This window comes from Hirundo rustica, chromosome Z, assembly GCF_015227805.2.
Source record: "Hirundo rustica isolate bHirRus1 chromosome Z, bHirRus1.pri.v3, whole genome shotgun sequence".
Taxonomy (NCBI): domain Eukaryota; kingdom Metazoa; phylum Chordata; class Aves; order Passeriformes; family Hirundinidae; genus Hirundo; species Hirundo rustica.
In genome coordinates this window covers 7,008,714-7,024,473 of record NC_053488.1, presented here as the reverse complement: position 1 = coordinate 7,024,473, position 15,760 = coordinate 7,008,714, and the positions used below count along the sequence as shown (strand labels likewise).

General features: G+C 40.5%; 1 protein-coding gene across 2 annotated transcripts in view; it reads left to right on the top strand.

Moving 5' to 3' along the window:
* Positions 1 to 15,760, top strand: part of LHFPL2 (LHFPL tetraspan subfamily member 2) — a 117,807-nt gene that overhangs the window by 44,409 nt on the left and 57,638 nt on the right. For both annotated transcript variants that reach the window (XM_058424089.1, XM_040090207.2), the window contains exon 2: positions 15,410 to 15,462. The gene's annotated coding sequence lies outside the window, so the exon portion shown is untranslated. The remainder of the gene's footprint in view (positions 1 to 15,409; positions 15,463 to 15,760) is intronic.

Here is a 15,760-nt window from a genome sequence, read left to right as displayed (position 1 = left end):
TTTCTGGGCATTCAGTGTTTGTGAAGACTGTCCTGCTTGTGAGATAGTTGATGTTAGTGAAACTGTTTGGCTGATATATTAATGGAAGACATTTTGAGTTTCGGAGAGACTGAAGATGCCATTTTGCACAAACAAGCAATTTTTCAAAGTCAAAGTAGTAGTTCATTCTCAAAAAAAGAAAAAAGGAAAAAAAAAGAAAATTAGAATAACTAGCCTTGCTGTCACTCAGTTTACTTATAATAGAAATGAGGGTGGTGTTGAGCATTTGACAAGTTCCTCGGTATATGTGGTAAAATAGCATGTCCTTCTGTGTTGAGTACCTATCATCTTGTGTAGATGCGAGAAGGGGAATTGGTTCAGCTTTGCTCATCAATGCTCCTTTCATACAAATTCTCCATTGGTTTTTCTTCATTGTTATCCGGGTATTGGTATGGAGTAAAATTAAGTTCCAAACAACTGTCTTCCCTCCTGTACAGTAAAAACAAACTTTTTTCTTGGTTCCCATTTCATTTTATTTCCTCAATTTGCTCTTTATTGCTTTGTGTTCATCCCTTCTTACTTCATAGGAGTCATTAAATAGCTGCTGTGATTTTTTAAGAAGGTATGAAGGGACTTTAATAGGAATTTCTTTTCTGTCTCAGGATGTTAAAATCAATTTGGTGGCTGAATGTTATGGTGCTCTTCTTCCCTCCCCCACTGATGGAAACATGAGTGGTTTAATCTAGCCCCAAATTGCTGAACGGAAACCCTTTGCTCTTAAGTCAAAAAACTCAGTGCAAGTCTGTGAATCGTTTTATGAAAATACGGGATCGAGTTTCAAGCTTCGAGTCCCTGCTGATACATTAAATTCTTCATGGTATTGGCAGGGAAGAAGCAGGGGACCTTTCTTTAGCTAGATAAATAGGAGAAGTGTCAACTCCAGATGCCTGAGGGAGAGACTCCAGACAAGCTTTTAGTACAATTACAGAAGGACAAAGTGGAAGAGACCCATGGGACTCGTATTTGTATTGGATTTCATTTAGCTTTTTGGTCACAATGGAGAAAAGTCGTATAGCAGTCTTTAAAGTAGATATTCTTGTGTCCTTTTGTGTATAAATGTGGGGATGTGGTGCTTTTTTCTTTTTTGTGTTTTTTTTTTTTCTTTTACGTATGTATATGTTAAATGTATGCCTGTAGTATTTTAGGAAATGGTGTTGGCAGAGGGTATTCAAGCTAAAAAAAGAGAAGTGCCTCTCTTTCTCTCTTTCAGTGCCTATAGCACATGGAAGAGTCAAGACCCTTCCTTGGGATATTTCCCAACAGCTGAACTAAGTGGACGTGCACAGGACTGGTGCATAACTCAGCAGCATGGATGCTTAGCTTTGGTGCTGTCCTGACATCCGCAGGATTGCATGTGTAGCAGGGAATTTTGTTTGCTCACCTGATACTCTCTGCAGACAGTTAATGACTTCTGTGATCTTCACTTGCTTCAGAAAGCCTTCAGTAATTCCTTAAATAAACACTTCTAAAATCATAGAATAAAATTCAAAGTCATTATTGTTTGCAGTTTGTTGATGGGAATGACAATTGTATCTGCATGACCTGCCTACTTTTTCTGTATAAATAAAGGTTTTTGTTGTATCTCAATCTTTAGCCAAGCCATACTGCTTATCCTTTTGATGTTGTAGTGACTTGAATTCAGATTTGTTAGGAACACTTCTTTGAAAACAAAGTGCTGTCTGATCATATGCTCTGCATTATAAATCTTGCCTTTCTGATACTCTGTAAGTTACATAATGAAAATGAAAATTTATAGTTATGATATGCAGTGCATCCTCCTCACACCTTCTAATTTATGGAATTGGTTATTATATGCATTTTAAATGGCCATCCTAATGAAGTAGTATTTGTGCAATTGTGTTGAGCAGAATACTTTTAGAACCCGTTTCCTTTTCTGTAGAAGACAGACCTTTTTTTTTCCCCTTATCTGAATAGCTTCTTTTTACACAAATTATATGAATTCTGTTATTTGAACTCTATTTCTTCTGCACCTTTTCTGTGTTTTCATTTTGGGAAGCTTCTCCTTTTCTCATTCTTGTTCTTCACCTGCTTCGTCCACTCTGATACACTGGACACATGAAACTACTACAAGTAGAAAACTGGTTTCCACTCTCACCAGTACTGGGGAGTATGTGTTCATACATACGTGTGTAACAAAACTAAAAATAATTAAATAAAATATTATTATTTAGTTTGGTTGTTTGGGTTGGGGTTTTGGGGATTTTTTTTTTTTTTTTTTTTTTGAGCTTCTGTTTTCATCCGTATTTTTAATCATAATGATTGTGTAGAAAAGTTTGAAAACACCATTTCCAGTGTGAGGTAATTTCATATCTCAGACATGTACCCTTTTAAGAAAACACCAAGCATTTGGAAGTTCACAGTATCATGGTAGCTCTTGGCAGCGGTATCTGGTTTCTTTGTGTGTGACCGAATGGAAATTTTGGCCCTTCTCTGAGGCATTCTTATATATAGCTAACTAACAAGTCACAGAATCACAGAGTATTCTGAGTTGCAAGAAGACCCACAAGGATCATGAAGTCCAGCTCTTCAGTGAATGATCCATTAGGGAGTCAAATGCACATGGTGCTTCATGTCAGCACCATGCTCTAACCAAATGAGCTAATCTCAGTAGTTTGCTTTAATCCCAGAATTAATTAAATAATTTTTTAAAAAAGCGGTGTCTTTCATTTAACCCTGAGTCCTCCGTGTGAATTTTTCTCAATCAGTGTAACTAATGTAACTGTTCCACTTTTTGTATGTGGAGGTCAGATGAAGGTCCAAAGTGATGTTTTAAGACTATAAATAAAGTAGTTAGAAGTATCTGGTAATAGCTAGTTGCCTAAAATACAGAGGAAATTTGAACTGATGTTTTCATAGTTTCTACTTCTCTTTGTCTTGAGGATTTACTGGAGGAGCCACTTGTTGTATTTAATGGCTATCAGTAGATCATTTATTTTGTAATTTTATTTTGTAATGTGTTCCATCATTTCTTGAGCAAATATGTAATTAAGCATCCAGAGCAAACTGTGGCAGATTTCTTCAATGTAACTGCCTCACATAGAAAAAGTGCTTTCTTGAGCCTAACATATCCCAGTTTGCTTTGATCCTGTCTGCACTTGTTTTTGCAGATATCGTGAAGCATTGCTATCTAGTCTTCCTTTCTGTGCTTATCCACATTTTCCAAGGATCAAAAGAAAATATACCAGTATCACTTAAATCTGTGATCTGTTCCAAAGATGCTGACTTGTCATACTGTTATAGCCTGGAACATTCTTTCACTACTACAGTGCTCCATGACAAAACAATGTATTTTGTGCGTCGTAGTTCTGCAGGAATTTGCCACTTCAGCGTAACTTTTAAAAGTTACCTGATAGGCCATAAAATTAATTTTTGCTGTCTGGGTAAAATACTGGGATGTGAAATTATGACCTTTTTTGTTATAGAAGTTGACTTCTTAAACATGTATTAATCATTTTCATTCAAGAGCATCTTATTTTTTTTGTCTTACTTAGAAAAGCAAGAAAAAACATTCAGAAAATAAAGCTTCTGAGACTGATGGTGTTTTGCACTTCAGGATACTATTACACATGTTTGCGATTATCTATTCTGCAAACAATTGTCAGAAAACTTCATCTGTTTTCCAAGTCCCACAGAAGAACAGATGTGGAATTAAGTTTCAAACATTGTACTGTTAATCACTTACATCTGGACGCGAAATGAACTGGAACTCAGTGGGAACTGATTGGGTGCTTTGTTAGTTGAGCATGGAGTGGAGAATTTGCATTGTTCTCAGTCTTCGTTCTCTGAACAGCCCTTCAAAAACAGTACTAATATATGAACAAGACTGTTCAGATATTTACCTCTGTTTCAGATATTTACATCTTTCTAGAGAGCCTAAACTGTAGGGGACCACCTGAACAGAGCTGGACTATATTATGTGCATGAATATGGAAGAGAGACTGTGTATGTATGTGAAATTTTCATTTATTTGAGAGCTCTTTTGGTACTGTAAAGGATACTGAGGAGTAGTTGCATATTATTTTTGTGCTTTCAAAAACAATTGCTTAAACCAGCCAGCTTTGCCTGAAAGAGATTTAAAGTCAATGTTCAGTTGCTGGAAAACCATAAGAAAGCAATTATGTCAGAAAACCTACTCATGTTGTTTTCTAAACCTTAGCATTCATTGGAAAAAAAATCACTTTAAAAGACAGCTCACACAACTACTTCAGAAAGCTAGTTTTGGGGGAGAAAGGATCACTCTTTGGGGATTCTGGAACTTAGAGCTTCAACTTTACAGGGTTCTTATGGATCAGAGCATTAGAAGGTCACTGAGACCTAAGGAATTGTTGGATTTTTGTTCTTGGAATTTTTTTTTTTCCTACTTGATAAGAAAACTCATGGAGAAAGAGCTACTGATACTTGTTGCTTGTGTGACTGCCTGCTTATTAGGTCTAGAACAATTGTATCTCCTCATAGAAATCTTAGTTTTCTGCTGCTGTCAAATTGAATTTGTTGTTAAAATGTATAGCTTACATGTATGTGATTATTTTCAGTTACTTGATCCCATGCAGGCTGGAAATAATTTGTCTTCCTGAAGCTTCAAAATAAAAAAGGGAGTGGGGGTGTGAAGAGAGAATCTAATGAATTTATTGCTTCTTAAATCTGATGAACTTGATTTAGCAGACAAGATTGTGTCATATTTCAGGGTTTATAGTAGTTCCTTGAAAGTTTTTAAACTCCCTTAGATGTTAAGCCTTATATTATATTGAAAGGTTAAAAAGCTGTGAACTCAGCTCTGGATGGTTTTGGGCTTGAAAATAATAGAGTTGCCCCCAAACCTTGAAATGAGGCATGAAAGATTAGTAATGATGCATTTTCCTGCCTCCCACAGAGTTCTTCGCCGAGCTGCTCCACTGGCTGTTCCTCAACTTCTCACCTTCATGGTCATCATTATGTTTATTCTGGTAGTAAGCAAATCACCAAGGACAATTAAAATGTTAATTCCTACTAAGATAGCAAAATACAGTGTTTTGAGAGATGAGGAGAACAGAAGGAACTTTCAGAAATGTTTGTTATGTTCCAGAGACATGTCTCCTAGCTTCACTTTCAGAGAGATCTGTGAAACTTAGACCAGAGTTTATATATTCTTTAAACAAATCTTTCATATGGATTTCCTAGGACAGTTTTGCTTTGTCCTTTGTGAAGTAACCAATTTCTTTCTTTTCTTTGTTTTTGGGGAGGCCTGCTTGACCTTAAATTTTCATGTTTTCTTTCAAAATAACTTTCTTTCATGGATGTTATTTTGTTTATATGCTCTGCAGAAGAAAAAAAGAGATAATAACATTAAAAATAAACATCTTTATACCTACATATCTTGTTTTTTAGCCTTTGTCTAGAAAGAAATAAATGACTATGTATTTCCTGTGCTTTAAACATGACTTTGTGAATGTGGGTGATGTAGATATTGCGTGCATTATCAAGACTTAATAAATGTAGTTGTCTTCTGCCTTTAATACCCAAAAGCCTAGGTTACAGATAACAGGTCTGTATGGTGCTAGTAGAATTCAAATGACAACCAGCATTTTTGATGCGTAATACTTTGAGAATATTTGAAATGGGTTTAGATTCCATTTCTTGGTCTTAACAGAGGGTTTGGGACAGCTTCAAGCTGTTTAATACGTTTTTCCTGAGAGGTGAGTGAGAGGTATGCTAATATATTTAAAAAGACATGTTTGAATGAGAGGGCCTTCAGCAAGGGAGTTTGTTCCCTTGTTATGCTTCTGTTGTTCCCCATATTATATTTTGTTAATTTGTTAATTTTGTGAATTTGTTTCATCATGTCATCAGGCTCTGAGATAGAAATACAGAGCTTTGTTATCTCTGCTCTTTTTCTTGAAAGATTGTTAAAATCCTGCTCTTTCAGATGGTCAAGAACTTATATCTCTGTTTTACTCAAAAATGGATGCTAAATAATTATAAAAATATTTAGAGCAGTATAAAGGATATTTATAACTTCCTACAAAATGCATACTGTGATAGTCTTTAAAGAGGATGTTACTGATTTCAGGAAAAAAACTAAACCTAGATTTTCTGTTTGTATTGCCAGAACAGTTCTGAAAAGATTGTTTCTCTAGCAGTGTTTAAGTAAATTTGCTTCAGAAAAAGCTTAAAATTACAAAAATTTAAAAGGCATAAAAAAGCATCACTATGGTATACAAAACCACAACTAATGTATTTTTTAGTTGCTCTTCAATTCCCACTGTCCCCAGGGCTAGTTAATTCTTCCATCTGCAAATTAAATATGCTCTTTAACACTTACCAAGCAGCGGCTAGCTCATTTCCTCTTCCTTGGGTTAGCATCAGAGGAGTGCCTCTTTGTGGTTTTGTCAGCTCCAGCTGGAAAAGCATTCTGGATGGAGATGGCTCAGGACTTTTGGAGGTCTGCAGAAACTACAGGGTGTTCTCCAGAGCTGGAAAATGCAGGAATCTTATTAGGTGATTTGGACCGTCTGATGGTTGTTTCATTGATTTGTAATAGTCGCATCACCATGATGATACTCTGAATATAACTTTGGCTGGAGAAGGAGGTGTGGGATTGAAAACCAAGGAAACTCTGCAGCTGTTGCTTTAGAACATGTGTGGTACAGATTAAATAAAAGGATTCGTTAATTGCTTATGACATAACAAAACTCCACAGTTGCCATCTCTAGACCTTTGGGGAAAGATAACTGACTTGTCTCCCTTGGAGACATTCTCTTTTCGCTTCTGCCAGAAGACAGCCTTGTTTGTAAATTCAGGATTTTGCAGGCCAGTGTGTGGTAATCTGGGAGCAATAATTCAAATGCTAATAAATACTCATCAAAAGTTGTTACTTATTAAGCCAGCTGACATTTAGGAAGAATAGCCTGAGCTTGCCAAGTGATTCTAGCTCATTGCTGTGGAGCATGCCACTGGTTAGAGCATTTGATTAGCAACTGCATGTCAGGGCTCCAGGGCACTCATGTACGTCAGCCACCTCTGGGTCCTGCCCATGCTCTTACTTGGGGGCCCAGAAGTGTGTTTCAGCCCAGCCTGGTGCCATCAGTCCACGTTGGAGCTCCCGTCATCTGCACACAGGCAACAGGTTGTTAGGTAATGCTGGTGCAGGGCAAAGCTGCTTTCTGAATCTCTTCTGGTCTGGTTCTTCTCTGTGGTGGCCACCTAGAGCGGCTTTATGGCCAAAACAGAGCAAAAGAACAATTTTAGTGGCTGTAGATGTACTTAGTAGAGACTGCTGCAAAGATTAGGCCGCCTTGAGTTGGTAGAGGGTTGTACCGAGCAAGACCAAAGTGTAGTTGCTGTGACTCAGAGATGTGACTCAAGAAGCATGTTGTAAAGTGAACTTAATAAGTGCTTTTACAGTGCCTTTAAAATAAACAGTTTATGTCCTTTTATCCTCGTGGGTAATGCTAAAGATAAGAGCTCCCACTGATTTCAGTGAATGTGGGATCAGGCTCATGGCTGATGTTCTGTATTATTAACTTCAAATAAAGGTTTATGCTTAGCTAAATCAAACCTTAGAAGCCAAAACAAATTTTTGATAATAACTTTACTAAAGCCAAATTTGCTTTTTTTTTGCTTTAGTTGGTAATGACTGGCTGGTTTAAGAAATGTAATTTGATTAATTTACTACTCAATGTTATTGTATTAAGAAGTAAAAGGCTAAAAGGGATCTTACATCTGCAGTGGAGGTCTCTTAATGTTTCTGTATTTATTCTGCTTAGTTTTGTGAGAATTGCTAGGATTATAAAAATGTATTATTTGGTTTAAACATTTTAATGATATATAAAACTATGCTGTGCTGCTTTCTTGGTTAAGGTGGTGCAGTGGGAAAACTGGCATTAAGAGCAGGGATCAGTGTATTAGAAGTACATCTGGCTTTTATTAAGTGTAAACCAGGACAGGTGCATTTGTGGAAAATATTTTTGTAGTATGAAAAAAGGTTTTTTTCTTCTATTCTCTTTGAAACAGCTTGTAAATTAAACTGCTCTGTATGACTTTTGAATTTGTTTTAAATTTCACACATATAGATATGTAGCATGATTTTCTTGATTGAACAGATTAGGTAGATAATACAGAAAGGAAAACGGGAATTTTTCTTTTGTAGGTTTGTGAGAAAGAGGAACTAATGAGCCTGAGAAGAAATGTTAAAAAAAGACTGCTGTATATCTTGAGCTGTTAGATTCCTATGGTGTTCAGCATTCTCATTAATTTTGAGGGAGGTTTTGTTTGTGAGGGTTTTTTTTAACCTACTGTCAATGTATCCCTAAAAAACATACTTTGTCCTTCTTGTTTTGCTGTTATTTCTGAAGGTAGCCTTAATGACGCCTATGAAATGCCACTTTTTTTTCTTCCCATTTCATTTTATGTTGTTCTGCATTGATATCAAAAGACAAAGAACCCATTGAATGTATTATTTCTATTCATAGTGACATAATTGGTCATACAAACCTTCTTGAAGTAAGCAAATATTTCTTTGATTTCAGTACTTGCTGTTATATAATACATGGAAGTGTCACGCAGTAGTATATCTGAAGAAAAGGCTACTTGAAAAGGATGTTTTAAGATACAGCAGATATATCTGTATTCTTTTTTAATTGTATTTGTGCTAGGGAGACTAAGTATACCCACTTCCTACTGTGTACAAAGACAGGGTATGTGACATGGGAATGTTATCAAACCCATTGTGTTCTCTTAGCAGTGTCCAGTGTATTTGATTCTTCTGTTGACTGTAAATAAGAGAACTTTAAATCAATTGCTCTGCTTGTTATGGAGTTGTGCTAAGACATTTATCCCTTGCAAATAAGAAAGGAGCTAAAAATGAAGAATGTAGTGTTTCCACCTTTTTTGGAGGAGTGGAGGTCATGCAACCAAACGTACTGAACTAGCTGAGTAGAAAGGAATAAACAGATTTCATGTATTTTTGCCAACTGTTCTAGAAATCTGTCTGAGCTATTGCAAAATTTGTAAGAGCTCCTGAGAGAAAGAATGAGAGCATACATGTGTTCTTTCCATTTTGATCTGCTGGGGAGGGTTTGGCCTTTTGCAGCAGAAGGGAGGTGTCTGTGTGGTGATGGGATAGTGGAAGGTGTGTGGACTTCCCTCTTGTTAGCTTTGTCACAGATGTGGTGGCAAAAAGGAGACTTTTAAAATAAAAGACTTACTTTCCTCTTTTCTAAAAGTTTTAGTTTTTTTCTAGTTTTTGTGCACATGTGAGAAAGAACACTGCTGTGCCTCTGGCAGGAGGATGGCTCTGTGAGAGAGAGGCTTTTCTACAGCTTCCTCTGTGGGCTGATCCTATCTTACCCTCCCTATACTACACTTTTTTTAGGGAGCTCAGCCTCAAAGCAAGGGATTTTTCCTGAAAAGTACCACCTAAGGGATTATTCAGACAATTAGGTTTGTTTACAGGTACTTAAAATTGATCCTACATTTTTTGGTACTTGAGTTTAAGGAAAACAATTCGGTCCTTTTTGTTCTTGAAAATTGTCTCTGCCTCTGCTAACACTGCTGTGTTTTCATAGCCATGCTAGCTGTTTTTGAGACAAAAAAGTTGAAGTAATCACAGCTGATTGGTCCAGTCAGTTGGTGGTTTTTTGGTGTTGTTTCCTTTTTTTTTTTCCTGAAGGAATATCCTATGTGCCAGGATCTCAGAGGCCATTTTAAGCTGTGCTGGTCTTTGCAGTGCTCCTAGTATACTTTCCTTTGTCCTCAGAAGCACACTTTGTTGGAAGTTCTGCACCAGCTTTTCTGTTGTTAAACCATCTTCACCAAGATCAAATTATCTTCCTTCGTAAGAGTGAACTGACTTTCTGACTCACTTTGTTTGCTTATGTGAGTTTCTTCATATATCTTGTCCACATGAATGTATAAAAATGCAGGATTTGCTATCACTGTGGGAAGTTCTGTATGTCAGTGTTGCTGAATCAACCTAACCTTACTTTTATCACCTTAATTTGTTGCTTTTTTGGTAGTGGGGATAAAATGCTGTTCAAGATGGGTATTCCTGAAAGTGCTGGTTGAAGGTGAATAATAGCCTATTAGTGGGATCTTAGCCTGTAGACATATCCCAGGAAATTCTTGGCCTTCCTTGTTGCCAAGGCTAACTGTTGGCTTATGTTTAGATCACTTTCTGCCCAGACCCCCAGCTCCATTTCAGGAAGTGTGCCCTGGGTAGCCAGTGCCCAGTCACTCAAAGGGATTAGTCCAGCTCAGGTACAAGAATTTGTGTTTGTCCCTGCTTAATTCCATGAAATAGGGTGGCATCCCAAGTACATTTTTGAGATGACCAGGCTATGTAGTTCAGGCTTTTATTGCAATGGTTTAGGAAGTTTTGGAGATCTTCCTAAGTCATACCTGATTTTAAAGTGTTACTATAAATTGCCCCAGAATATAGCAATAATCCTAAATGTATTTTCAGATCTTGGTATACACTGTTAGTAAAATTCAGGGAGAGAAAAGGATGTGATTTTGTGCTTGCTTAGTTTACGTGTTACTGCTTCATAGAATCATCAGATCACAGAATGATTTGGGTTGGAAGGGATTTCAAAGGTTATCTGGTTCCAGTCCCCTGTTGTAGGCAAGGATATCGTCTGCTAGGCCAGGTTTCTCAAAGCCCCATCCAACCTGACCTGGGCAACTTCAGGGGTGGGGCATCCACAAACTTCCCTGAAGAACCTGTGCCAGTGCCTCACCACCATCACAATGAATTTCTTCCTTGTATCTAATGTAAACCTCCCCTCTTTCAGTCTAAAGCCGCTACCCCCTGTTCTATCACTACGTGCTCTTGTAAAAAGTCACCCTCTTGCTTCCTTTTAGGCTCTCTTCAGGTACTGGAAGTCTGCTAGAAGGCCACAGAATCATAGAATGGGTTATGTTGGAAGGGACCAACCAGTGGATCCTGTGTTCCAATCTCCCTGCTCAAGCAGGAACATCCTGGAGCACATGGCACAGGACTGTGTCCTGGCAGTTCTTAAATAAGCTCTACTGAGGGAGATTCCACAGCCTCTCTGGGCAATCTGTTCCAGTGCTCAGCCAGCCACAGAGTAAAGACATTCTTCCACATGTTTAAGTGGAATTTCCTGTGCATCAGTGCCCATCATCTGCCCATTGCCTCTTGTCCTACTGCTTGGCACATCTGAGAAGAGCCTGATCCATTGTCTTGATACCCTTCAAGATACTGATAGACATTGATAAAATCCCCTCTCACCTGTCTCTTCTCGAGGCCCAGCTCCTTCTGCCAGTCCAGCACTGGGGGGTATTGGCCACTCTGCCCAGCTTTGTATCATTGAATTTGCTGAGCAGGTATCTGCCCCAGGTCATGGCTGAATAAGTTAAACAGTGCAGCGCTGAACCTTTGGGGACAGCACTAGGGACAGCCCTCCAACTAGACCCTGTGCCACAGATTTTGACCCTCTGGGATCTGTTGTTCAGCCAGTTCTCGATCCACCTCACTGCTAATCCAGACCACATCCCTGAGTTTGTCTGAGAAAATCTCCTGAAGTTGAAGTAGACGATATCCGCGGCTCTCCCCTCCTCCATCCAGGTGGTGGTTTCATTAAAGGTGGCGATCAGGTTGGTCAAGGAGGATTTAGCTGAGTGAATCCATGCTGAGTATTCATGATCACCCACACAGATAGCCTTTTGAGTGATGTGCTCCATCACCTTTCCAGGGATCAAGGTGAGGCTGACTGGCTAGGAGTTCCCTGGGTCCTCATTCTTTCCCTTATTGAACCTAGTGGTTGACATTTGCTTTCTTCCATTGTGAGCAGCCTCGCAATCGTGTCTGCCAGCTCTCTCAGCACTCGTAGATGCATCCTGTCAGGACATATGGACTCATGGATGTCAAGTTCACCTAGGTGGTCTCTACCCCTCTCTTCCTTGACCAAGGGAAAATCTTCACTCCAGTATTGCTTTACCCATGTCTCCTGGGTCAGAGAATCCTGAGGGCTGGTCTCCTCAGTAGAGACTGAAGCAAAGAAGACATTCAGTAAGCTGTCTTCTGGCTTCTCTTCATTCTCTGTTACCAGGGTTCCTCCCTCCATTTAGCAACAGGACCACATAATTCTTATTTTTCTTTTGTTATTGATGTATTTGAAGAAGTCCTTCTTGTCTTTGACATCCTTGGCCAGATTTAGTTCCAGGTGGGCCCTGGCTTTTCTTGAGTGATTTCTACTTACTTTGACAGCCCCGCTGTAATCATTAGCAGTGGCCAGATCCTGCTTTCGTCTCCTGTGTATTTCCTCATGAGTAATGACGGGAGTTCCTTGTTTATCCATGCAGGTCTCTAACCCCATTTGCCCAATTTCTTGCTCATCAGGATGCATCATTCTTGAGCCTGGGGAAGACCAACTGTCTTTGACCCCTATTTCCTGCACAGCCTGTTCCCAATAAGGGGTTCTTCCAATAAGATTCCTCCAGTCCATGGTTACAATCATACTTGCTAGCCTGCTTGCTGCTCACGGGATGCTGAACTTCACAATCTCATTGTCACTGCAGCCAAGGCTGCCCCAGCCTTCACCCCCTCAACAAGGCCTTGCCTACTTGTCAGAATGAGGTTGAGCGGCACGCCATTCCGTGTGGGATTCCCCCCTACCTGTGGCAGGCACTTGTCATCATTGCTTTCCAGGAATGTCCTGGGCTGTTAGTGCTTTGCTGTGATGCTTCTCAAGCATTTGTCGGGTTAGTTAAAGTACCCCACAAGAACCAGGGCCTGTGACTTTGAGGCTACTTCCAGCTGTCTGTAGAAGGCCTCATTTACTTCCTTCTGATCGGGTGGCCTGTAGGAAACACCCCAGGGTCTTCTCTTCTCCAGGCTGAAGAACTCCAACTCACTCAGCCTGTCCTCACAGTAAGTGTGCAGCAGCCCTCCTCTGGACTCAGTTCAGCAGGTCGATGTCCTTCTGGTGCTGGGGGACCAGCCCCGTGTCCTTCTGGTGCTGGGGGACCAGCCCCGTGTCCTTCTGGTGCTGGGGGACCAGCCCCGTGTCTTTCTGGTGCTGGGGGACCATCCCCGTGTCCTTCTGGTGCTGGGGGACCAGCCCCGTGTCCTTCTGGTGCTGGGGGACCAGCCCCGTGTCCTTCTGGTGCTGGGGGACCAGCCCCGTGTCCTTCTGGTGCTGGATGCAGCACTGCCGGTGGGGTTTCACAAGAACAGAGCAGATGGGAGAGTGTTACTTCCCTCCTCTGGCCACAATGGATGCAGTCCAGGATATGGCTTTCTGGGCTTCAAGTGCCAGGTCTTCTAAAGCTCAGTTCAGTTCTTCTCAGGACTTCTCCCAATCCACTCTCCACCCAGACTATTCTTGTGCTTGAGATTGCCCTGACCCATGTAGAAGACCTTTACGCTTAGCCTTGTTGAGCTTGATGAGTTTCGCATGGGCCCCCCTCTCAAGCCTGTCAAGTTCCCTCTGGATGTCATCCCTTTCCTCCAGTGTCTCGACCACACAGAGCCTGGTGTCATCACCAAACTTGCTGAGGATGTGCTCAGTCCCACTGTCCATGTCCCTGACAAAGATGTTAGACAGTAGTGATCCCAAAACCAACATCTGAGGAACAGCACTAGCACTGGTCCCCACCTGGACATGAGTTGTTTATTGTGACTATTTGACTGCAACCATCCAGCCAATTCCTTATCCACTGAGTGGTCCATCTGTCAAATACATGTCACTCCAATCTAGAGACAAGGATCATGTCAGATGTTTTGCATAAATCCAAGTGTGTGAAATCAGTTGCTCTTCCTTCATCTATGACACTGTAATCCCATCATAGAAGGCCAGATTCGTCAGGCATAATATGCCCTTTGTGAAGCCGTGTTGGCTGTCACTGGTAAGTCACCTCCTTATTTTCCATGTGCCTTAGCATAGTTTCCAGGAAGATCTGTTCCATTGTCTTGGTGGACACAGAGGTGAGAATGACTGGCCTGTAATCTTATTCTCCTCCCCTTTTTAAAACGGAGGTTATAATTCCCCTTTTTCAGTCAATGGGAACTTCACCAGACTGCCACAACTTCTCAAATGTGGTGTATAGTGGCCTGTTTCTTCAGAATCCATCTCATCAAGTCTCATGGACTTCCAGACCATTAGGTCCCATGGACTTGTGCACCTTCAGTTCCTCAGGATGGTTGCAAACCTGATCTTGTCATACAGTGGGTGGTTTCTGTCTCCCGGCCTTTCCTCAGAAGGAAAAAACTCCAGTCACCTAACCATAACCCTGCAGTCTACAGCTTCCTTACAAGTTGAAGTGTTGAAATCTTTTCTCTGCTGAGCAGTGATATGAGATGGGAAACCAGCATGAACCTCTGTTTCCTGGGTATCAGGAAAAGGTTTTTCATTCTGAGGCTGGCTGGACACTGGAACAGGCTCCCCAGAGAAGTGGTGACAGCACCAAGCCTGACAGAGCTCAAGAAGTGTTAGAATGCTCTCAGGAATATGGAGTGATTTTGGGGGTTATCCTGTGCAGAGCCAGGAACTGGACTCTACATGTGGGTTCCTTCCAACTCAGGATATTCTATGATCCTATGATGATCTTTGTAGTCCTTTCTTGAATCCTCATGTCTTTCTTAGCCTTCTGCAATTCAAGCAGTGTAGCTGGAGCGCTTGGCAGTAAAAACCGAGGCAAAAGACTCAGAGAGTACCTCAGCCTTCTGCATGCTCTGGGTAACCACATCTTCTGTTTCCTTCCAGAGAGGGACCAATTTTCCATAATCTTTCTTTAATTCACCAAGGTACCTGTTGAGGCTTTTCTTGTTGCCCTCTGTGTCTCTGGTGAGGTTTAATTCTATCAGGGCTTTAGCTTTTCTAGCCTTATCCCTGGCTTCTCAGTCATTCTCTCTGTAATCCTCCCAGGCTACCTGTCCTTGCTACTGCCCTTTGGTTTATATCTGTCCACAAGCTCCTTGCTCACCCATGAAGGCCTGGCATTTCTGTCTGACTTCCTTATTGTTGGGATGCATCGTCCCTGAGCTTTGAGGAGGTGATCCTTGAATATTAGTGAGTTTTCTTCGGCCTTTCTCCCAGCCAGGGCTTTATTCCATGGTTACTTCACCATACAGATCCCTGGAGATGGAGGGATCCCTGAAGAGTCTTAAGTCTACTCTCCTGAAAGTGGGGGTTTGTGCTTTGTCTTAGTGCCTCTGTGGTTGGAGTGATGTCCAGAATGCTGCGTTTCCAGCCAAGCAGAAGTGGCCTTAGTCATGAAGTGTTACCCATGTGCATACGATCTCTTACAAACAATGTTTTTACTATTCCAGCCACCAGTACTAATCACAAATATTGTTTTGATGGTTTTGGCTCTGTACCTTTCTTACATTTTACATCAATTATTTCTCTAGGTATTGCCAGGCATCTGAAGTGGTCGACTAAGGCCTAAGGATTTGGAACAGTGGTGAGTAAATGAAATTCCGATTATCTTTTCCATGTTTTCACATGCTGTCTGACTCTGAAGTTTTACTGCTATATGAAGGATGAAACATGTTCAGTAGTTTATGAATTTTGAATATTTTCTTCTGAGTACCAAGTTCCTGTTCAGAGCATTCAGACAATTTTATTAAGCAGAGATTTTAAGAAGGAAAGGAGGAGGTAGTCTCATTGGCTGCTCTTGATAAAAGTCTCCTCATATCACTCTGACTTTGTAAAAACTTTCAAGTAACTGTTCAGCTTGTACTTACTGAAGTGGTAACTTG